The sequence below is a fragment of the Saimiri boliviensis genome, chromosome 8 (genome assembly GCF_048565385.1).
Source record: "Saimiri boliviensis isolate mSaiBol1 chromosome 8, mSaiBol1.pri, whole genome shotgun sequence".
In the NCBI taxonomy this organism is placed as follows: Eukaryota; Metazoa; Chordata; class Mammalia; order Primates; family Cebidae; genus Saimiri; species Saimiri boliviensis.
Genome location: NC_133456.1, coordinates 74,398,795 through 74,422,927, shown reverse-complemented (window position 1 = coordinate 74,422,927; position 24,133 = coordinate 74,398,795). Strand labels below are relative to the sequence as shown.

General features: G+C 43.6%; 1 protein-coding gene and 2 pseudogenes across 5 annotated transcripts in view; 1 reads left to right on the top strand and 2 right to left on the bottom strand.

The window, feature by feature from the left end:
* Positions 1-24,133, top strand: part of IGF2BP2 (insulin like growth factor 2 mRNA binding protein 2) — a 179,366-nt gene that overhangs the window by 27,822 nt on the left and 127,411 nt on the right. The window lies entirely within an intron of this gene.
* On the bottom strand, positions 2,682-3,672 carry LOC101044054 (calponin-3 pseudogene; annotated as a pseudogene).
* Positions 15,748-16,343, bottom strand: LOC101043747 (ferritin heavy chain pseudogene; annotated as a pseudogene).

The following is a 24,133-nucleotide window of genomic DNA, read 5'->3' as shown; positions in this document are numbered from 1 at the left end:
GTGTGGCCAAAAGAGTACTGGACGTGGGGTCAGAAGACCTGGTCCAGCCTAGCTGTGCTTACTCCCTGTGTGCCTCTGGATAGGACACTCCTGAGCTTCCACCTCTCTTACCTGCTTTGTGAGCACAAACACACCTACCTGGAAGAATCATAAGGACTAAGCAGGCTCATGTGTATCATTGTACACAGCACAGGAAGCTTTTGATAAGTAGTTGAAATATTGTTTGGTGAAGTGAACATGGAGAATTCTGTCTCTGACCCTTCCTGTCCCTGAAGTAGAAAGCCTGCTTTTGGTGCTACCTAAGCAGAAATGGTTCTAGGGAAGCCGGGAGAAGCAGGGTAGGGCGGTGTGTTTCTCACTCTGCAAATCCTTCCTGGGAGGCCTGAGAGTGGATGGGATTTGGAGTTTGGTTTTGGTGTTGTACCTGGAATCTAATGTGCATTTTGATTGAGAATGCATTGCCGGATCCTGATGACAGCAGCATGTTGCTCAGTAACTGAAGTATTGTTTGGACCAAACTACTGTAGCAAACTTTTCTTGGCAGGTATGCCCTGTTGATACTGAGCCCAATGTGCATTGATAGTTTTATACCGCCTACTACAAAGTAAACACAAGTTCACAGTGACTCTGAGTAAGCCGTGACTCAGAGTATACAGGTACTACACTCTAGATAATTCTAAAGCTGTTATCAAATAAATGTAGTGGTAGGAAAATTACTGCCTGTTATATTACCTTAGTCTCAGGTTTTTTGTTTTTTTTTTTTTTCTTCCGTATCTCAGGAGTTGTTCTTGTTGTCCCTGGAATCTTTTTTTTTTTTTTTAAATGGAGTGTCACTCTGCCGCCCACCCTGGAGTGCAGTGGCATGATCTCAGCTCATTGCAACCTCTGCCTCTCAGGTTCAAGCGATTCTCCTACCTCAGCCCCTCCTGAGTAGCTGGGATTACAGGCGTATGTCACCATGCCCAGCTAATTTTTGTACTTTAAGTAGAGACAGGGTTTTGCCATGTTGGCCAGGCTAGTCTCCAACTCCTGATCTCAAGTGATCTGCCCACCTTGTCCTCCTAAAATACTGGGCTTACAGGTGTGAGCCACCATACCCCACCTGTTCCTGGAACTCTTGTTTCAAGAATACACTAGATTTTTTTTTTTTTTTTTTTTTTTTTGAGACGGAGTTTTGCTCTTGTTACCCAGGCTGGAGTGCAATGGCGCGATCTCGGCTCACCGCAACCTCCGCCTCCTGGGCTGAGGCAGTTCTCCTGCCTCAGCCTCCTAAGTAGCTGGGATTACAGGCTTGCGCCACCACACCCAGCTAATTTTTTGTATTTTTAGTAGAGACGGGGTTTCACCATGTTGACCAGTATGGTCTCGATCTCTCGACCTTGTGATCCACCCGCCTCGGCCTTCCAAAGTGCTGGGATTACAGGCTTGAGCCACCGCGCCCGGCCCCACCTAGATTCTTTAGCTAGAAATGGTTCTTTAAGTTCTAACATACAAACTGGGTCTAAGGAAAATAAAAAATGATTAAAAAACATAACAATCCTTTAAGTTTTTTCATAGAACCCACAGAATCTATAGACCTTAGGGATTATCTAGGCTACTCTTCCCTGCCTGTGGAAATTCATACTCAGACATAAGAAAGCATGTCCCATGTTAATGCTGGATATTACTAGAAAGCTATCCTCCTGGCCCGGTGAAGTGGTTTATGTCTGTAATCCCAGGCCTTTGGGAGGCTGCGGCAGGCAGATCACCAAGTCAGGAGTTCGAGACCAGCCTGGCCAATATGGTGATACCCTATCTTTACTAAAAATAAATTACCCGGGCTTGGTGGCATACACTTACAGGTCCCAGCTACTCAGGAGGCTGAGGCAGAAAACTCGCTTGAACCCAGGAGGTAGAGGTTGCAGTGAGCTGAGATCGTGCCACTGTACTATAGCCTGGGCAACAGCGAGACTCTTGTCTCAAAAAAAAGGAAAAACAAAAGAAAATTATCCTCCTCAGTCCTGTGTTTTTTGTGTTTTTTTCCTCTACGTTATACAATCTCTAAATCATACATCATAAAATCTATATCATACAATCTACATCATATAATCTTTTTCATATAGTTTGTCGTGTTGAAGTAAAGCTAAGTTTAAGAACAAAACAGTATTTTTCTTGTTTTTTTTGCACACTGATATGACTAAAAATTAGTAAATAATACTATAGAAACATTGATACCTATATTTCTAAGATGCTGCATCTTAGATTTAGTTGGCAAAGACCACATTTAGCAATAAGCATGAGTTTAGTCTTCATGTAGAAACCAGATACATGAAACTGTAGGAAAAAAAAAAAGCCTCCTATTGTTTGAAAATGCCAGTTTAATGTAAGATTGTAAAAATGCATAGATTTTTGCATAAAAGAACTGGCTGTACAAGAGTACTCCCTTTCACAGTATTCCTTTTTACTTCATATGTGAGTTATTGATGATGCTGTAGGATTTAACTGTTACAGCACTAAAAGGCAACTATTGAGGGAAGATACTGAAGGGAAGAGACAGAAAAAGGAAAAAGGAATGTAAGTAAGGCAATTTTTCTTAAAAGTACAATGAGCTTAATGGTGTTTTAGGAAGACAAGATAAAAATTACTGAAGGCTAGCTTGGTTCCTACTGAATAAAAACAATGGACTAAATGCTGAGCTCCTTCTGGGTGGATCTAATAATCAATACCTTGGTCGCTATATTGGTAATCTCTGGGGTAGTCATCCTGGTACTCGCCATGCAATTCATTGGGGTTTTCTGCCTGGTAATCGCGTCACTGATTTCCAAACCATTTGTTCCTGTTCTTGGCTTTTGTTGTGAATGACAGATTCTGTCAGAGCAGCACAGTATTTGGGATCGTATACTTGCTGCCCAAGCGCATACACGCTCATTCCTTTCTTGGAAGCAACTTTGTTGGTACCCTTCTGTAGAGAAATTGTTGAGTTGTCCACTGACTATAATACTAGCTTCTGATCACAGGTGTCTCTTCTGGTACCTGGTGCTAACATCCCTGCCTGGCTGGTTCCTTTGTTAGTACCCATCTGCAGACTAATTGTGGCCTGGTCAGAAGGTTTGTCACTTTGCATTTTGGGATCATAAAGATGCCTCCTAGTCCCATAAGCAGTCATACCTGCCTGGCTGGTACATTTGTTTGTTCCTATCTGTAGACCAATGACACTTTGGCCAGCTTTTAATTTCCCTTCATCAAAACGTCTTGTTTGTGTTTCTGCATACTTAACTCCAACGTCAGTGGTTGTATGGAATCCTTTTGTTTTAGCCAGACCTGCTAGAGCCACCAGAGTCGTCTGAACCTGGGTCGTGTTTCCAGTCTCAGAGAGATCATTTGCTTCAAGTATGTCATGTGGCTTCGTGCCGTAAGCCTGAATAGCTTTAATAAAGTCGCCAATATTCTCCAACTGAGGCCAGTTGAATGAGGACTCGTTGACCGTCACTGAGCCTGGCTGTAGCTTGTCTCTGAGTTCGCAGAAGATGATGCTATCCTTTAAGCCCAGCTGGAAGTTGGTGCCAGTGCTCATGCCTGTCACCTCTTCTATCCAGTTGTGAAGATCTTCTTCTGCCAGATGATCATACTTGGAAGCAATCTTGTTCTTGACCTCAGCCGAGAGCCCATAGGAAGGTCCCTTGTTGAAGAGGGTCCTGGTGGTTCAGGCGGTGGGAAGAGGCCATGCTGAGTCCTGCGTCTCTCCCTGCTCCTGGCCCCGAGGAGTGGCCGCCTCGGGGGATGCTCTGGGTGGTGCAGGAGACTGTCGTGGCTGCGGGGCGTGGATGGTGCCTGGTCAACTGGGTCCGACTCGGTGCCACAAAGCCTCGAGGTCCGCTCCGAAGTGCCTGGCTCCTCGATCGCTGCCTCTCTCTTTCTTTCTTTCTTTCTTTTATTTATTTTTTTTTTTTTGAGACAGAGGCTCTTTCTGTTGCCCAGGCTGGAGTGTAGTGGCACAATCTCGTCTCACTTCAACCTCTACCTCTCGGGTTCAAGCAATTCTCCTGTCTCAGTCTCCTGAGTAACTGGGATTACAGGCACCTGCCACCACACCCAGCTAATTTTTACGTTTTTAGTAGAGAGGGGGTCTCACCATATTTGTCAGGCTGGTCTGGAATTCCTGACCTCAGGTGATTCACCTGCCTCGGCCTTCCAAAGTGCTGGGATCACAGACGTGAGCCACTGCTCCCAGCTTCATTTTCTTAAAGAATTCAGCAACCCAGAATTGGGTTTAGTTTCCTCTTTGTCTCTTTCAAGACACATTTGAAAATAGCAGTGATACATCGTGTGATCTGGCAATGGCACTGCGAGGTGTGTGCCTGAAAGAATTGAAAGCAGGGACTAGAACTGGTATTTGTATAGCCTTGTTAAAGCAGTATTGTTTGCAGTGGTCAACATGTAGAAGCAGCCCAAGTGTCCGTGGCCAGGTGACTAGAGAAACAAATGTGGTACATATATACAGTGGAATATTATTCAGCCTTAAGGGGCAAGGGAATTTTGACACATGCTGCCACATGGAGGAGCCATGAAGACATTTTGCTAATGAAATAAGTCGCAAGAGGATAAGCACTATATGATTCCACTGATAGACGGTAGCTAGAGTTGTCTAATTCATAGAAACAGAAAGTAAAATGATAGTTTCCAGGGGCTAGAGGAGGGGAAGTTATGGGTACAGAGTTTTAGTTTGGGAAGATGAAAGAAGTTCTGAGATGGATAATGGTGATGGTGTGAATATACTTCACTGAGCTGTTTACCTAAAAATTGTTAAAATAGTAAATTTTATGTGTGTGTTTATCACAATGAAAAAAAGATGGAAAATAAAAGATGTGACCTCCAGATATAGCCAGTGGTGTGAAAGGCTTAAAGAGAAGCACTGTTGGGAAGGGAACTCTGGATGTGCATGGATACTTGAATGAGATGGTGAGGTCTGGGTTGAGGAATACTGGCCTGAGCCCTCTCTAATCTGGCTCTGTCATTAACCAGCTCTGTGATCCCTCATCGGACTCTTAGTTTTCTCATGAGTGATATGAAGAGGTAAGCTGGTTGTACTCAACCTTCCTGTCCTAGAATTCTGTGAGTCTATGATTAAGTCCTTAGCAAATAAATACTTATTTAGGAACAACTGCCTGTGTGAGGATAAGAAGACAGACACACTTATGAGGGCATCCCGAGCCTCAAAAATCTGCTCTGGACCAGGTGCAGTGGCTCACACCTATAATCCCAGCACTTTGGGAGGCCGAGGCGGGTGAATCATGAGGTCAGGAGTTTGAAACCAGCCTGGCCAACATGGGGAGACCCCGTCTCTACTAAAAATACAAAAAATTAGCTGGGCGTGGTGGAGGGTGCCTGTAATCCCAGCTACCGAGGCTGAGGCAGGAGAATTGCTTGAACCCGGGAGGCAGAGGGAGCCAAGATCGCACTGCTGCACTCCAGCCGAGGGGACAGTGCGAGACGCCATCTCAAGAACAAAAATGTTTCTTACTGTCTCAGCATGGGACTGTTCCTCTCGTGTTTTACTTATTTTCAGCAACCCATAGAAAAGAGTCTCTTACCTAGGCCACTGTGTCAATTATATCAAAGTTGTTTCTTTTTGGTTTGGAGCATGCAATTTGGTACCAAGTTAATATGTCCCCTAAGGTTTTATGTAGGCTCATGTTAGCAGAGCTTAGCTTTCATTACGCACACACAGACTGTCAGGTTGAACCCACAGTGCCACTGTGGTCAGCATGTGGATATGTTGCGTGAGAGGAGGTATAGACAGCTTAGCACAAAAAGTAGAGACCATTTTACTGGGTGAGGTGCTTTGTATGGACTATCACTGATTTCCCATCACCCTTCTGGTGGTAGCCTTATTCCTCAGGAGAAGAGACTGATGTTCAGACAGATTGTCACTCTCCCAAGGCCACCAGTGAGACAGGTGACAAACCTTAGATCTGAATTTAACATGCCTGTAATCCCAGCACTTTGGGAGGCCGAAGCGGGCGGATCACCTGAGGTCAGCAGTTCAAGACCAGGCTGGCCAACATGGTGAAACCCCATCTCTACTAAAAATACAAAAAAATTAGCTGGACGTGGTGGCATGTGCCTGTAATCCCAGCTACTTGGGAGGCTGAAGCAGGAGCATCGCTTGAATCTGGGAAGCGGAGGTTGAGGTGAGCTAAGATTGCACCACTGCACTCCAGCCTGGGCGATAAAGTGAAACTCCGTCTTAAAAAAAACAGCAACAACAACAAAAACCTAACTTGTATTCTTTTCTGCCACACCACACCTTTTTCCCCCTGCAGAATGCGCAGGAGTACAAACACTCCTTAATATAGAAAGCCATATAATTGTGCGGTTTGATAATTCAAGAAGACTATAATAGAATCCATAGCCAGCCACATTTGTAACTACCCCCGTAATGTGCTGAGATCGAAATCGTTTGAAGATGTTGAGCCATGTTTGTGATCACCATAACCAGAGTGTTGAGCACCCCTTGTGTGCCCTTGTGTGCTAACGCAGTAGAATATTCTGGCTGAGATGGAAGAGGAAGAGCTGCAGGCTGCTCACGAGAGGTCTTGTGTGCTGTGGGAGCTGTCTTGGGAGTCCAGTGCTGCCACTTCTTTGCAGGTCTCTCTCTTTGGTACCTTTGGGGAATGCTGATGGTGTGACCAGCTATTCTCATTTTGACTGCACTGGCATATAGTGGCTCTTAATCTTAACTTGTACTCTAATTTTGTATGGAATAGGTCTTGGGGTTTATTTTCCTTTCCTATTCCACTAGTCATTCAGTTAGACTTTAACAAGTCAGAAGAGGAAGTATTAATAGAAAGAATACTCCTTGAAATTACTGATTGAGGGTGGGTCCCCTTTCTGTACCCCCTTCCCCATCAAATTTTTTGCTAAGGCTGTTGTGGTATCTGACACATAATTGGTGCTCCATGGATGAATGCATGTGTAGATGAAAAAGCTTGCAGTTTTTAGAGAATCATTGTTTATATTCTTGGTAACCTTTATGCTAAATAAGTATGTGTGCAATCTGTTTTTTACCTTTTTTTTTTTTTTTTTTTGGAGACAGAGTCAATCTGTCACCCAGGCTGGAGTGCAGTGGCATGATCTCAGCTTGCTGCAACCTCTGCCTCCTGGGTTCAAGCGATTATCGTGCCTCTGCCTCCTGAGTAGCTGGGACTACAGGTACCTGCCACCACACTGGGCTAATATATATATTTTTTTTTTTTGAGACAGTCTCACTGTATCCCCCAGGCTAGAGTCCAGTGACGCAATCTCGGCTCACTGTAACCTCCGCCTCTCGGGTTCAAGCGATGCTCCTGCCTCAGCCTCCTGAGTAGCTGGGACTACAGGTGTGCTCATTTTTATATATTTAGTCGAGAAGGGGTTTTGCCATGTTGGCCAGACTAGTCTCAAACTTGACCTCAGGTGATCCACCTGTCTCAGCCTCCCAAAGTGCTGGAATTACAGGTGTGAGACACGACGCTTGGCCCTGTTTTTAAACTGTTTGTGTTGAGGAGAAAAGCAGGTACTCAATTTCGAAACTAGTTGGACTTTTATTCTTTACAGGTGCTTTTTTAGAGGGGTCATAATTTGATGTCATCTGAACCCATTAAGTAATAATTTTTTTTTTTTGAGATGAATTATTGCTCTGTTGCCAGGCTGGAGTGCAGTGGTGTGATCTTAGCTCACTGCACTCTCTGCCTCCCAGGTTCAAGTGATTCCCCTACTTCAGCCTCCTCAATAGCTGGGACTACAGGTGCACGCCACCACACTCAACTAATTTTTTGTATTGTAGTAGAGACGGGGTTTCACGATGTTGGCCAGGATAGTCTCAATCTCCGGACCTCATGATAACACCCGCCTCAGCCTCCCAAAATGCTGGGATTACAGGTGTGTGTCACCACCCCTAGCCATGATCATCTACTTTTAAACAGGATTTGCTATAGTTTGATTTGTCTATGATCATGTATTCAGGCAGATGGCAGTAATAGTAACATCTTTAGTAAGATGGACTTCAGTATGAGACAATGCTTCTGAATTTAGTGAGGTTCAGAAATAAAGGCACAGCCCCTCTTGTCTTCAAATACGTTAATGATCCATGCCATATATAGGAAAATTGCACCTCCCATCTTTCCTTTCTGTATTTTACCATCCTAGGATGGTCCCCACTGTCACAGTTGCCCCTTCTTTGTTCTCCTTCCCTCCACCTCTGCCTTAGCAGAGCTGTAATAGAAGAAGTGAAGAATTAGGAATGTGGGTGCTCGTCCCTGGAACCATAGCACTTTTGTGAGAATGTGGTTTTGGGTAGAAACACTGTTACATGAATAATAAATTACATGATACTATAAGCGGTCAGTGGCTAGTTAGGAGATTTAAGTGTATTTCAAAATCGAAGTATTCCATTGTCTTCTCTCTGTTCTTCCTACTGAAGATGAACCCCCTTGATGAGCAGATAGGCCCTGTGAAAGATGGCCTTCAGGTGATGTCAGCTCACTGTGACGCACACCGGGGGAAGGGGCTCTCTTATTTTTATCTGGGTGTCAGCAGCTATTAGCCCAGTGCCTGGCACAGAGAACATGCCCAGAGGTTCTTGTTGAATTTGGTTGAGCTGAAGGAAGAAAAACTTACACTTTCTCAGTTTTCATTCTCAAAGAAATTTCTTTTTTGAGATGGAGTCTTGTGCTGTATTTCACAGACTGGGTGCCAGCTCCCGGGCTTAAGCAATCCTTGTGCCTCAGCCTCCCAAGTAGCTGTGATTACAGCTAGAACATAGGTGAAACTCAGGATTTCATGTTGAACTCGTCATCAAAGCTGGAAGTAGGACATGCAGTTGGATTTATTTATTGATCTTTTTGTGTACTTATTCATCAAAGATTTGTGAATCACCTATGATATGCCAGGCACTGTTAGACACTAAAAACACAGCAGTGGAGCAATACAGTTCCAGCGCCGGCCCTGTAGACAGCCTGGTGGGAGAATATGGACTGTCATTAGACTAGCCGGGTCGGGGGTCGAGTGTCATCTGGAAACTCCTGCCATTTTACAAATGTATAAGCTGACCTCGAATAAGCCATTTCTGGTGGCAGAATATCTTTTCTTTCCTTAAATGCTAGTGATGAAAAGTAATTTTAAAATTGTTTTGAATTGTCCTTAACAATAAACTAATGCAGAACATGATATGGGCAGTTTACCATTACCTAGTCTTTGACTAGGCAGTAATTCTTATTTCTCTTCCTTTCAAATAAAGTCTTATAGTAACTTGAGATATTTTTGAAAGGTAATGCTCTTTTTCAATACTCCGCTACTAAATTATTGTCTGAGTTTTCTATTAAGGCCAACATTAAGTTTCCTTGTGGCTGGTGACTAATTCAGATGCACACTGTTTCTCTTCGTAGCTCCCCAATCTTAGGTAGAATTGAGCAGATTTAACATGAACAGCTTCCTCTGGTTTCACATGGAAAAAACAATTTTAGGAAAGAAAGGTAAGAAAATGGTAATACAGAAATCGGCAAAACAACGGGTGATAGGTGGCTGGGGTTGGAGGAAAGTGAAATTTTTCTTGTTATTCTCTTTGTGGTGCAAAATTTCTTTCCATAGATGAGTATAATTTACGTGGGCTGTTTGAAGAGATTACCTTCTTAGCGGTTCCCCTAAAGCTCTTTGTTATGTATATCCTGAAGTCCAGTCACTTCTTCCCACTTGTTTTTCAGTATTTGATCTATACAGTGTAAAGTCACTTTTAAGATAAAAATTACTGCATTTGGGGGACTTTGGGAGACTTACTTCTGTTTAAAAGCAAAAATGATTAAACAATACATTATGACAATCTGCCTGTTTAAGGGATTTGAGCACACCTGGTAGCAAAGAGGTTTAACCTAGTTTCTCAGATGAAAACTAGAAATGGAGGAAGGAGGAGGAAGCAGGCCAGGGCGAGCTGAGGAGCTGGTTACCTTTAGCCTACTTCTGGGATGACGCACATTATCCGCTAGGTCAGTCAGCCTCCTCAGCCCAAGCATTAAGATTCCTGGTTGCAGCTGGGCGTGGTGGCTCACGCCTGTAATCTCAGCACTTTGGGAAGCTGAGGCAGGCAGATCACCTGACTGAGTTCAGGAGTTCGAGACCAGCCTAGCTAACATGGTGAAACCCTGTCTCTACTAAAAATACAGAAATGAGCCTCACATGGTGGCAGGTGCTTGTAGTCCCAGCTACTGGGGAGGCTGACCAGGAGAATCACTTGAACCTGGAAGGTGGAACTTGCAGTGAAATTGCTCTACGGCATTCCAGCCTGGGCGACAGACTGAGGCTCTGTCTCAAAAAAAAAAAAAAAAAAAAAAGATTCCTGGTTGCCCGTAACAGAAACTCACACGGTGTAGCCGAAGCAAAAGGGCATTTTTTTGCTTACTTAACCAAACTGAAGGAAGAGATGGAATGAGGTGGGTTTTAAGGACATTCATAACCAAGGACTTGAAACACAACTGTGTGCCCTGTGTGGCTCCCTGCTCTGTCTCCCCACCTTTTCTCTCTTAAGTGTTGGCTTAATTTTTGTCTTACTACAGAGAGGCTTCCTCCACATGGAAGGAGACATGACTGTGGTCATGGCCAGTCTATAGACATCTTTACAGCTGTAATCCGAGAGAAAACAGGATTCTTTTCCCCAGCTTGAGTTTGACAGATCCCTGGGAAGAATGCTCCCTGGCCTAGCCTAGGTCATGTGTTCGTGACAGTTCTAAGGGGTACTTGATAGGCTCAACTTGTATCACATGCCCAGGGAGGTCACACAGATTGATATACCCTGAGGGAACTGCTGTAAACAGATGGATACAGCAGGTTTCATGCATTTTTAGTCTATATGGGACTTAGTTCAAATAAGTAGTTAAGATTCTTCCCCTAATTCATTTGAAATCTTGCACAGTCTTTGTTGATGCTGGTGCCTGTAATCCCGGCTACTCAGGAGGCTGAGGTGGGAGAACTGAATATTCACAGTGGCCTGTGAGAAGCCTTTACTCCAGCCTGGGCAATGTAGTGAGACCCTGTCTCAAAAAAATAAAATGAGGCGGGGGCACAGTGGCTCATGCCTATAATCCCAGCACTTGAGAAGCCAAGGTGGGCAGATGAACTGAGGTCAAGAGTGCGAGACCAGCCTTGGCAACATGGCGAAACCCCATCTCTACTGAAAATATAAAATAATAAAAATTAACCAGGCGGTGGTTAATTAATGGTGGTGTTGCTTGCAATCCCAGCTACTTGAGAGGCGGAGGCAGGATAATTGCTTGAACCCAGGATGTGGAGGCTGCAGTGAGCTGAGATTGTGCCACTGCACTCCAGCCTGGGCAAAGTAAGACTGTCTCAAAAAAAAGAAAATTAAAAAAAGGTTATTTGTCAGTTTTGGACTTTACAACCAGTAGACTTGAGGTTATATTTCTATTTTACTCTGTTTTTCCATAGGAACCCAGACTAGCACCTTATGCTATAGTGTGTTCTGAAAAACTATGGTTGTCTGACTGAACCAGTGGAATTACCATATCAAGTCATTGAAACATGCAGCTTTATTATTATTATTTTTAGAGATGGGTCTTGCTCTGTTGCCCAGCCTAAGTGTGCAGTGGCACAATCATAGTTCTGTGCAACCTTGAACTCCTAGGCTCAAATGGTCCTCCCACGTCAGCCTCCTGAGTAGCTGGGCCTGTAGGTGTGTGTCACTATGCCCAGCTAACTTTTTATTATTTATAGAGATGAAGTTTCCCTATATTGCTCAGGTTGGTCTTGAACTCCTGGGATCAAGCGATCAGCCCACCTTGGCCCCCCAAAGTGTTGGGATTACAGGTATGGTCCACTGTACCCAGCTGAAACATAAAACCTTGATGACAGGGATCCTAGGATCCATCTACCTTCAATAGTTTCAGATATAATCTGGGGTCTCCAAATCTAAGGATCCAGAAGTAAAGGAGAGTAAACACTTTTTCACATTTCTAAATACCGGGCCCTGTTCTAGGAACAGAGGATACTTCACTGAAACAGAGAATGAAAGTCCCTGATTTCAGGGAACTTAGATTTACGTGAAGAAAATCTTACATGCTAACTAGAAAGTCAAGTTTCTTTTTGAGTTTTGCCTGAAGTTGTATTGGTATAGAGCTTATCTTTTAAGAATGGGCTAACTCATGAATGGATCTGAAGCTCTGATTGTCAATATTTATCTTAAGTAATTTAAAAAAACAAGACAAATTATTAGTAAATGATGTTGATCTGTTGGGAAAAATAAGTGAAAGGAGTTCTTGGGGCTGAAAATGCTGAGAAGAGCATCCATCCTGGCTAAGAGCTCAGTGTTTATAGCTTCCAATCTCAGCACTCCCCTCACAGCTTTTTTTTTCTGAGACGGAGTTTCGCTCTTGTTACCCAGGCTGGAGTGCAATGGCGCGATCTCGGCTCACCGCAACCTCCGCCTCCTGGGTTCAGGCAATTCTCCTGCCTCAGCCTCCTGAGTAGATTACAGGCACGCGCCACCATGCCAACCTAATTTTTTGTATTTTTAGTAGAGACGGGGTTTCACCATGTTGACCAGCTTGGTCTTGATTTCTTGACCTCGTGATCCACCTGCCTCAGCCTCCCAAAGTGCTGGGATTACAGGCTTGAACCACCGCGCCCGGCTCCTCGCAGCTTTATAACTTGTGCAAGCTGTTGTTGTTGTTGTTATTTTTCTTTTTTGAGACAGCCTCGCTCTGTCACCCAGGCTGGAGTGCAGTGGTGCCATCCTAGTTCACTGCAGCCTCTGCCTCCTGGATTCAAGCAATTCTCCTGCCTCAGCCTCCTAAGTAGCTGGGATTACAGGCACTACTACCACACCCAGCTAATTTTGTATTTTTAGTAGAGGTGGGTTTTCACCATGTTGGCCAGGCTGGTCTCGAGCTCCTGACCTCAAGTGGTCCATCCGCCTTGTCCTCTCAAAGTGCTGGGATTGCAGGCATGAGCCACCACGGCCAGCCTGCCAGAGCTCTTTTAGCCTCAAATTCTTCAGCTTTCTCATGAAAATATCTATTTTTTTTTTGGTAGGTATTGAACAAAAGTTAAATATTTTTAAAATGACTTTTTAAAAAAAATTTTAAATGATACATTTTTATTGTGGTAAAATAAACATCACCTTTACCACCCTAACTTTTTTTTTTTTTTTTTTGGAGACAATCTCTCTGTGTTGCCCAGACTGGCCTGTAGTGGCGCAATCTCGGCTCACGGCAACCTCCGCCTCCCAGGTGTAAGTGATTTTCCTGTCTCAGCCTTCTGAGTAGCTGGGATTACAGGCACGCGCCACCGCACCTGGCTAATTTTTGTATTTTTATTAGAGGTGGGGTTTCACCATGTTGGTTAGGCTGGTCTCAAACTACTGACCTTGTGATCTGCCTGCCTCGGCCTCCCAAAGTGCTGGGATTATAGGCATGAGTCACTGTGCCCAGCCTACCCATTTTTAATTGTGCAACTCAGGAGTATTAACGACATTCATGTTGCTGTGCAGCCATCGCCACCATCTGTCTTCAAATGCTCTTTGTCTTGTGAAACAAACTCTGTACCCACTAGACAGTAACTCCCCATTGCCCACCTTCCAGCCCCCAGCAACCACCATTCTACAGTTCTTTTTAAAAAATAAATGTTAAGATGTCAAAAAATGTTAGCTATTGTTCCTCTTGATCAGGAGTCAGCAAGCTCCAGCCCACAAGGCAGATTTGATCAGTAATCTGTTTTGGTAAGGTCCTTGAACTAAGAAAGGCTTTTTCATTTCTAAAGGGTTTTAAAAACAAAACAAAAAATAAAGAATTGCCTCAGAGGCAGTATGTGGCCCACAAAGCCTAAAATATATTTATTATCTGGTCCTTTATGGAACAGGTTTTCTCACCCTTGCTGTAGATCTGATCTTTTTTGATCAGGGAGTCCTTTAAGATTTTGATAACTTATTCTGGTAGATCTCTTTTAAACATACAAGAAAAAATTTTGATTAAAAAATTTTATATGTAGCTTTCCACATATCTTTTTTTTTTTTTGAGACGGAGTTTTGCTCTTGTTACCCAGGCTGGAGTGCAATGGCACGATCTCGGCTCACCGCAACCTCCACCTCGTGGGTTTAGGCAATTCTTCTGCCTCAGCCTCCTGAGTAGCTGGGATTACAGGCACATGCCACCATGCCCAGCTAATTTTTTTGTATTTTTAGTAGAGTCGGGGTTTCACCATGTTGACTAGGATGGTCTCGATCTCTTGACCTCGTGATCCACCCACTTCGGCCTCCCAAAGTGCTGGGATTACAGGCTTGAGCCACCGAGCCTGGCCAAAGCTTTCCACATATCTTAAGAGGGTTCTGTGAACATCTTATCTAGACCAGGATCTCTCAGTGGGGCCGTGTTGCCTCCAGGGGTTCTTGGGTTCTTGGGGGGAGTGAAATCTTAGCTGTTGTAATGACTTTTGCAGCCTTTGAAAGGACACGGTGCATCAGCAGATCCATAGTATATCTGGTATTAAAATTTCTTGGTGGGTGGTAGTGAGTGGTAATGGAGCTGTTCGAAAAAAAGAGAGTTTAATTAGGCTCATTAGGGGAGCAATAATGAAAAATAAGTTTGAAAAACACTGCTTAAAACTGAATTCTGGAACGCATGACATTTATCTTAACCTCTGAATACACCTGCATTTAGCAGAGAATTGAGAACATATTCTTCAGTCTATTAAATTTGTTACTTTGTAGTTGAATGAAGGAAACCTTAGGTCTACTTTAATGACCAATTCAGTCTAGAAATGGCTTACACAGTGAATTCTATACCCTGGAATTTATTTATTTATAAAGAGTCAGGGTCTCACTTTGTTACCTAGGCTGGAGTGCCATGGCCCCATTGTGGCTCATTGTGGTCTCAAACTCTTGGGTTCAGGTGATCCTCCTGAGTAGCTAGGACTATATGCCACCAGGCCCAGCTAATTATTTTTATTTTTATTTTTAGAGGCAGAGTCTTGATACGTTGCCGAGGCTTGTCTCAAACTCCAGGCCTCAAATGATCCTCCTACCTTGATCGCCCAAGTTGCTGGGATTATAGACACGAGCCACCATACTCTGGACATTTTATTTCTTAAAAACATCTTTTAGATCCTTTGGAAATTTATGAAATGCTTAGTCTCCCTGATATATCAGACAGATGCTTCTTGCCTATTAGACTAGAATTCTTTTTCTTTTTTTTTTCTTTTAATCACTTGTTATTGACACAGTAAAATGAGTGTCTAAGTGCTGGGGTATAAAGATCCCTAACCCGAAAGCTCCATGTAAGCTCCTCGCAGTCATGTCAACTTTTTTATTAATTTTTGTTTTTAAGAAGGAGTCTCACTCTGTTGCCAGGCTGGAGCACAGTGGTGTGATCTTGGCTCACTACAGCCTCTGCCTCTCAGGTTCAAGCAGTTCTTCTGCCTCAATAGCTGGGATTACAGGTATGCATCACTACGCCTGGCTAATTTTTGTATTTTTAGTAGAGACTGGGTCTCGCCATGTTGGACAGGCTGGTTTTGAACGCTTGATCTCAAATGATCTGCCCACCTTGGCCTTCCAAAGTGCTGGGATTGTAGGCGTGAGCCACCGTGCCCTGCTCATGTCAGTTTTTTTTTTTGGCAGGTGAGGGGTACCATATTTCTTTATTTGAAGAAATGGTACACAGAACTTAAATGGATGTGTTGGTACAACTTAGGCGAAGGAAACCCCAACATGCATGCACTGCTTTGGTGACCAGGGAAGTCACCCCGTGGCTATGGGGAAATCGGCCTAAGGCCTAGCTTTCATTATCACTGTCTCCCAGGGTGTGCTTGTCAAAGAGATATTCTGCCAAGCCAGATTGGGGTGCTCCCATCTTGTGCAGGTTGACCACGTGGTCAGCCAATTCTTGGATGGATTTCACCTGCTCATTCAGATAATGTGTCTCAATAAAGTCGCACAAATGGGGGTCATTTTTGTCAGGGGCCAGTTTGTGCAGTTCCAGTAGTGACTGGTTCGCATTTTTTCCCAAATGTAATGCACACTCCATCACATTCAGCCCGCTCTCCCCAGTCATCATGGTCGGTTTCTTGATATCCTGAAGGAAGACACGGCCACCTCGTTGGTTCTGCGGCTTCATCGGTTTCTGAGCAGGTTCCCTGTCCTCATGAAATTGGTGAAGAAAGTATTTGGCAAAGTTCTTCAACGCCGCATCATTGCGGTCCAAGTAGTGAGACATGGACAGGTAGACATAGGCGTAGAGCTCCAGGTTGATCTGGCAGTTGATGGTGGCCTCTGAGTCCTGGTGGTAGTTCTGGCGCACCTACGAGGGGGACGTGGTCATCATGGCCGCGGCTAAGGAGAGGCGGCGGCTGTGGTGGCAGCCGCGCGCCGTGGTGGTAGCTGTGTGCGGTGCTGGAGCAGTGGCGGGGGCCTTGAGGCGGTCTGAGGGTGAGGTGGCGAGCTGACGGAGGACTGGCTATGGGTGGCCGGCCGTGGTGGGGGACAAGTGCCGGGTTCCCTCCAAGCACTGTTGGAGCAGGAAACCGTGTCAACTCTCCACAAAGAACGTTTGGCTGTCAACTCTTAGTTGAAAAGAAAACACAGGTATATCATGATCTTACCTGAAAAATTAAGTCTGATTTAGAATACATAAATTTTGATAGCAGACCACCGAAATGTCTGGAATTTAGGTCATCCTGACTTGCCTCACAGCCACAGACTGTCTTAGGCATCTCTGTCTCCCCAGTGCCTCGCACACAGTAGGTGGTTAGTGAATGCACCTCTGGGACTGGCAGTACTGGTGATATTTCTGCAAATGCCCACTGTACCCTGGAGTCTTTTCTCCTTACAAGTTTTCTTTGGCCCAGCTTGCCCTTTCTCACAGACCCATTCCTGTACAGACGGCTTGACTTGGTTTCTGCTACCAGTTGGCCTTTTCCCCGCTTTTGTGGGGTGTGATGATGATGAGTAGCAGGGGATCGCTGGGACAGCATTCACTACATGGGGAAGGTGTTCACAGCATGAGCAGTGCTGATGCAGTAGTACCCAGCCCTGTGGCTGCTCAGAGGGCAGTGTGTGGAGGGTCCCTAAAGAGCAGCGGCAAGGATTCATGCCTCCTGCTGTGCTGGCGGTGGCGTTTGACCGGGGGGTTGATCCATTCCAGTCAGAGTGCTGAGGAGACTTCATAGAGATCCAGCAGGTCAATGTTCCTCAAATATCTCTACTGAAATTCTCTTCAGAGCAGGACGTGCCAGGGGATGGAGGAGATTTCGACCTCTGTAAATGCAAGGCTTGTCTCCTGCTTTATTTATTTACTTACTTATTTAGAGATGGAGTCTCACTCTGTTGCCAGACTGGAGTGCAATGGTGTGATCTCGGCTCACTACAACCTCTGCCTCCTGGGTTGAAGTGATTCTCCTGCCTCAGCCTCCCGAGTAGCTGGGATTACAGGCATGCGCCACCACACCTGGCTAATTTTTTGTATTTTTAATAGAGTTTTTCCATGTTGGCCAGGCTGGTCTCGAACCCCTGACCTCGGGTGATCTGCCTGCCTTGGCCTCCCAAAGTGCTGGGATTACTGATGTGAGCCACCTTACTTGGCTGTTATTTAATTTTTTTTAAATTTTAAAACATTAGCAAATAAAGATTGTGTATGTTTTTCATATGTATGTATAATAACGTGTTTCTGGTAAGGTACTCTACTATATGTTTGCTTTAATATAAAAATATCAAAAAATATTTTAAAACCTCACAAGGGGTTGATGTTACACAAAAATGTGGTATCCTTCATAATAAACGGGGGGTAAAGTGGACTACACTCATCCTGCATACCCAGCCCACCGCTCTGAATCCCTGGGAAGTCTTACATCATAGATGGAGAAGCATAGCTCAGCTACTGGTTATGCACAAATAGGTGCTGACCACTTCAGCCACTCAGGTCTCGGAAGTGGAGGTCTGTTTTTACATAAAGTGATAAAGACAGTGAGGTACAGAGGCAACGACCTTTGGCTGGTGACAAAGTAACGCCTCTTGTAGATTTTTTCTGGTTTATGTCCTGGAGGTTGTAATCACCTGCTGGGTTGGAATCCCTGGGAACCCTTTTTCCTGCCCTCAGGGGTGAGAATTTCGCTTTTGCTGATCTTAGCCATCACCGTGGCTCTCCACCACCGTAAGTCCCCCTTCACCTCTGCAGAGCTCCCTGTAACCCTGAAGAGGCTCAACCCATTCTCCTTCCTGAGGACCACTGTGGAGTTAGACCTTCCGTGACCTTGGCAGAGGCATCAATCTGTTTTCAGTAAGAGTCCAGATGTTTTGAAATCTGTGTAGTGAGGAGCGCATTAACTTTTATTGCTGTTCATGGAACAAGAGGGACCACTCTGGGTTTGCAAGTATCTCGTGTGTCTCAACCGTGACTCATATATTTGATAACCTTTAATCTCATCACTGTCCTTTTATCCATAAACCTTCATAAATTGTCTAGTTTCGCCATATTTTAGAGGAATTAAACTTGAACTAAAAACTATGTAATTAATCAGAACTACTAATTGTGTTAGTAACTTGCTAACCCAAGGCCCACAGCTGACAGGTGGTTAATCCCTGCTACATAACATCTTCATATGTGTCCTTTAAGATGGAGTTTAAAAAGTAACCACCACAAGACTTTGGGAGAACATCTTAGGTGGGTGTTATTTGGTGACCACACTAGAAACTAGCCAGTGACTGCCACCTCCCAGTCCCCACCCTGGGATCCTGGTGTCCTTCATGTCGGCTCTTCTCTGTGCAAACCCTCTTACCCTGTGGGTCTCATGCTTTGACATGTTCTAGCCACTGTGTGGACACATGCAGCTATTTTCAGACAAGGCCAGTGTAGGTATGCCCATTAATTTACAGTCTGTGCTCATAGTTGATAAAATTACTAGGAATAACTTTTTTGGTGACCACCTTGTAAGCGCCATGGTGTAGTGGAAAGCCCTTTTCAAAGTGTCTCAAAATTAGTGGGTGGTAATATAACTTTCTATGTGTAAATGAATGAGTTTCTTGTACATGGTACATTAGAGAACACCATGCTCAAAAGGTTAATTCGAAGCAGAGATAGTCAGTGAAACCTGTCTCAAGATTATTTGAAGCAAACATATGATGCTTCTGGTCTAGTTGAATGTCAGTGTGATGGAGAGGAAACGGTAGATTTTGGAGTCATGGATCAATGTTAGAAATTAGCTGTGTGATTTTAAGTGAGTTTTAAATATCTTCCACCAGTTGTTTTCTCATCCAAGAAAAGGGAGTTGGGGGCTATTAATTCTCTACATCATTAAAAATTTCCTGGGACCTTAAGTTCCTGGGACAAAGAGGGTGTTTTTTTTTTTGTTTGTTTGTTTTTTTTGAGATGGAGTTTTGCTCTTGTTATCCAGGCTGGAGTGCAATGGCGCGATCTCGGCTCACTGCAACCTCCGCCTCCTGGGTTCAGGCAATTCTCCTGCCTCAGCCTCCTGAGTAGCTGGGATTACAGGCACGCGCCACCACGCCCAGCTAATTTTTTGTATTTTTAGTAGAGACGAGGTTTCACCATGTTGACCAGGATGGTCTCGATCTCTCGACCTCATGATCCACCCGCCTCGGCCTCCCAAAGTGCTGGGATTACAGGCGTGAGCCACCACGCCCGGCAAGAGGGTGTTTTTAGCAGTACTCACTACTGGGGCAATCTCTTCACTCTTTTCTTCCTGAAAGAAGGAAGGAGTTGTCTTACTCTACTGAGTCAGGGTTTAAATTTAGCAAGATCTCAGAGCCAGTACCTGTGTTTTAAATGGTTATGGGAAATATGCCTTCTATTTGAAATGAGCTGTGCTTGATTCACATTTTTTATACTATATATGTGTGTGTGTGTGTGTGTGTGTGTGTGTGTGTATATGTATGTATGTATATACTACCCAATTCTAAAAAAAAATTTCAAGTAGCCAATTCACTTCTTAATCATACTATGAACTCCCAGGACCTTATCCCACAAATGCAGCCCTGGTTAGAACTATTCAAAGAGCCTTTGATGCTTCAAACCCACTAACCCCATTTTGCACATTTCCCAAAAGCAAACACACTCATGCATATACACACACATCACATGCACACACATACACACACACACACACACACACAACTTGTGACCCAACTTTTGGGAACAATGTTAAAGCCAACAAACAAAATTCTTAGAAAGTTGTGATGTGCTTAAAATAGTTGGATTTGTTAAATGATTGAGGAACTTTTCCCATAAGACTTGGTGCTTGCTGCTATAAATAGAGGCATGTATATGTGTCCAGAGATGCTTCTCTGTAGTCACAATGCTTAAAATTCGAAACATACTGCAATAAACATCTTTGTAATATCCACTTGTTTATGCTTATGGATTCCTTCAAGAAGTCGGTATTGTATTATTGTAATATCCAGGATCCACTGGTAACCTTTTAACCCTGTTAACGCCAGACCTTTAAAACAAGTTTAACTTCACAAAGCCTGTAAGTCAGGTTGAGAATATTCCACATGAAAAGCTTCCAGGTGTCACTTACCTTTAGAAATGGGATTTTTCAGCTTATTATTCAGGACAGACAACTAGATTCTCCCTTTTGTCCCAGCTCCTCAGACACTGTTTACATGTCACTAGAATATTTCTAATGTGTTATCACTGTTGAAGCTGGGAGATGGGTACATAGTATTTGTCTGCTTTTGTATTTGTTGAATTTTGCACCAATAAAAACAGACCTTTTTTAAAAAATTTTTTGAGACAGAGTCTCTCTGTTGTCGCCAGGTGCCAGGCTGGAGTGCAGTGGCGCGATCTGGGCTCACTGCAACATCCACCTCCTGGGTTCAAGCAATTCTCCTGCCTAAGCCTCCTGAGTAGCTGGAACTACAGGCGTGTGCCACCACACCCAGCTAGTTTTAGTATTTTTAGTAGAGATGGGGTTTCGCCATGTTGGCCAGGATGGTCTCAATCTCTTGATCTCGTGATCTGCCCACCTCGGCCTCCCAGAGTGCTGGGATTACAGGCGTGAGCCACCGCATCCGGCCAAAACAGACATTTTTAAGAATGCAGAATAGCTGGTGGAATTCATCCTTAATATACTTTATGTTGAGAATAGGGTGTTAGTATTTTTTTTTCCAGTCTATTTCTTGGGTTGTTAAGGCAAGGCATTGGAACAGTTAAAAAACTCAAATAATCAGATTTTAGATCCCCAAAGTATACATAATATTTGAATTCTAATGTTTCTCCTGAGAATTTCTAACCTGAAGCTGCCTAAAAACTGCCTTAAAATGTTGATAGGTATTACATTTAAATATGGCAGTGTGGCAAATGTGGTGTAATTGAAATACTAGAGGACCCGGAATCACCAGATGTGAGCCAAGGTCTGGCTTTGCCACTTACTGGTGAGAAGGTCCTTGGACACATCATGCAAGCTTTCCAAGCTGGCTTCTTCGGCTATAAAATGGGGACAGTAGGTGCTCTGTGCATTTCTTAAGGATCTTAAAAATATATTATTATACATAGTCTGGTGAGTAATTCGTTTAGGTAGAATTTATATACGTGGGAATATACAGCAGTAGACGGAATCACATATATGACATGCTTTCAAGTAGCTCATAGACAGATGAGAAAATCTACTTTTCTGTGTATACACAGCAAAACAAACATCCTACCACTTTTAAAGACATTTTAAAATAGTGCGGAATATACCGAGTACCAGCTGAATGTGTGGTGTGTTGGAGAAAAAATGATCTGTGCCAACGTACCTAATTTGCAAATAGCTACAGTTTGCCAAAGATCTTTAAATTTTCTTCCCATCTTTCTGCAGCCTTATCCTGACCATATCTTCTCTCCATAAACTCCTTTGGCTTAAGGAACTATATAGCTACTTGTAAAATATTTGTCCCACAGATGATAAGTGATGTCTTCTCCTTTCAGTAAATAAGCAAACAGAACATTACAACCCTCTTTTAACATCCCACCCCTAATCCTGGTCTCCTTCCTCCCTTCCCAGTTGTAACCACTGTTTCCTTTCGTTATCTGTCTTTCCAGACCTTCTCTTCCTTTACACATGCGTGTATGTATCCAGAGAGAATATATAATGAGGCATTTGTGTTTCTTTTCTTTTGCTTTAAACAACTATCATACTAAGTGGAACATTCTACAACTGGCTTTTTTCACTCATGTCTAGAAGAACTTTCCGTGATCTGGCTCATTCATTTTAGCCTCTGTTTACTATTCTGTATTGGTTTGTTTTGCCATTTGCCTGTTCTTAAGCTGTTTCCAATTCCAAACATCCTGCAGTAAACATCTTTGTAATATTCAATTATTTATGCTTATATACAAGTATTTCTCTAGGATACGGATTGAAAAGTGGAATTCCTAGGTCTTAAATTACATACCTTTACATTTTATAGGTTAATGGCGAATAACTCTCTTAAGTAAAATGAACACTGTATTTCACACTTTGGTTTCTTCCCAGCTTTTCAGAACCGCAATTAGGGGAAGCTTTCAGAGGACAGTTATGGTGGTCTAGAGTAGACCAGAGCTTCTGAAACCTCAGCATGTAGACTCCTTACCTGGGGATTTTGCTAAAATGTAAATTGTGACTCGGTAAGTTTGGAATGGGGCCTGGGGGTTGTAGTTCTAACAAGCTCCTAGGTGATGATCAGGGATCACACTTGGAGTAGTGAGAATCTGGAAGACATCTTGCTCCGGTTCATTTTTTTAAATATTGCCTGGAAGTTACTTATGTGTGTGTGCACATGCATTAACTCAGGGACACAAGCATGTTTCCTAGGAAGCTATATTTTGCCAGAAGAATTTGGACCATAGCCCCCAGTCGTCTTGGCCTTTAAAGTTAGATACCGTGAACACGTATGGCAAAATGTTGATGGTGATTGACACTGGGCGATAGAGCGTGCAGATCTGTTGTATGTCTCTGCTTTTGTGCAGATAATTTTGTGGAAATGTTCACAATACACTTTGCAAATAGAAAAAAAGATCCCTTTGAAGTTTGCGTGATTCCTAAAGATTTTCAGCTTGGTACATGCTGCCGTGCCGTTCCTAGACTTCCTGTGGTAGATGATTTGGAAGTGTTTTATTTTACTCAGTAGTGTATTTTGACTCATGAGTTTTAATTTTAGCATATCAGAGTATTTCTAGAAGTTTAAAAATAACTGCAAAAAAAGGAGCTTTGTTCCATACCTGCCTACCTTAGCAGCTAGTCAAATACCCTGTCTTTGTTATTCAAGAGAGGATACTATAAAGCATGGCATCTACCGTGATCACTGCATGATAGTGTGTTAGCCCTGGAGGCACTTTAGACAACCTCTAAGGCCAGAGTGCCCATGTTGTTTTATTGGTGATTGTCTGAACACTGTTGTGTAAGGTTTTGAGGTCTCATCTGGGTTCAACAGAAAAGATTTCTGTGATTAACTAGCAATGTCAGTCAAAGTGTGCTGGATTGGAAAATTATAGCACAAATAGCTTGTATCGGTTGACTCTGGTTCAGTGAAAGCGGTTATCTTATAGTTGAGAAAACAAGACTCTGCCTCCCGGGTTCAAGCGATTCTCCTGCCTCAGCCTCCCAAGTAAAATGTACATGACCTGCCTTGGGTTCCTGGTTAGCAGAAGAGCTAGTCCTATAAAACCAGGTGTCTGGATTCCTAGTCTATTCCCTTCCTACCATCCCATCCTGATGATGAGACTCTGACTAGCTTTAGAGTACTTGCATGTTGAAGCAACTTGGTAGAGTGGAAGGCATTATTTACCTTTTTTAACTAGGTGATCTTGGGCAAATCAGTTAATCCTGAGAAAGAATATACAGCAGGTCCCGAATAATGTCATTCCATTTCACGTTGCTTCATTATAATTTTGTGAAGAAAAAAGTTGATTCGTGGCTCGCCGCTGTGTAGAATGTGCACGTTCACCCTGTTTGCGTGGCTTTTCTCTGGGTACTCCAGTTTCCTCCCATATTCTAAAGATGCGCACATTAGATTGATTGGCTTGTCTAAGTCGTCCCAATCTGAGTGAGTGTGGGAGTGTGTGTGAGTGCCATGAGATGGAATGGAGTCCTGCCCAGGGTTGCTTCTGGCCTTGTGCTCTGAGCTGCCAGGATAGGCTCCAGC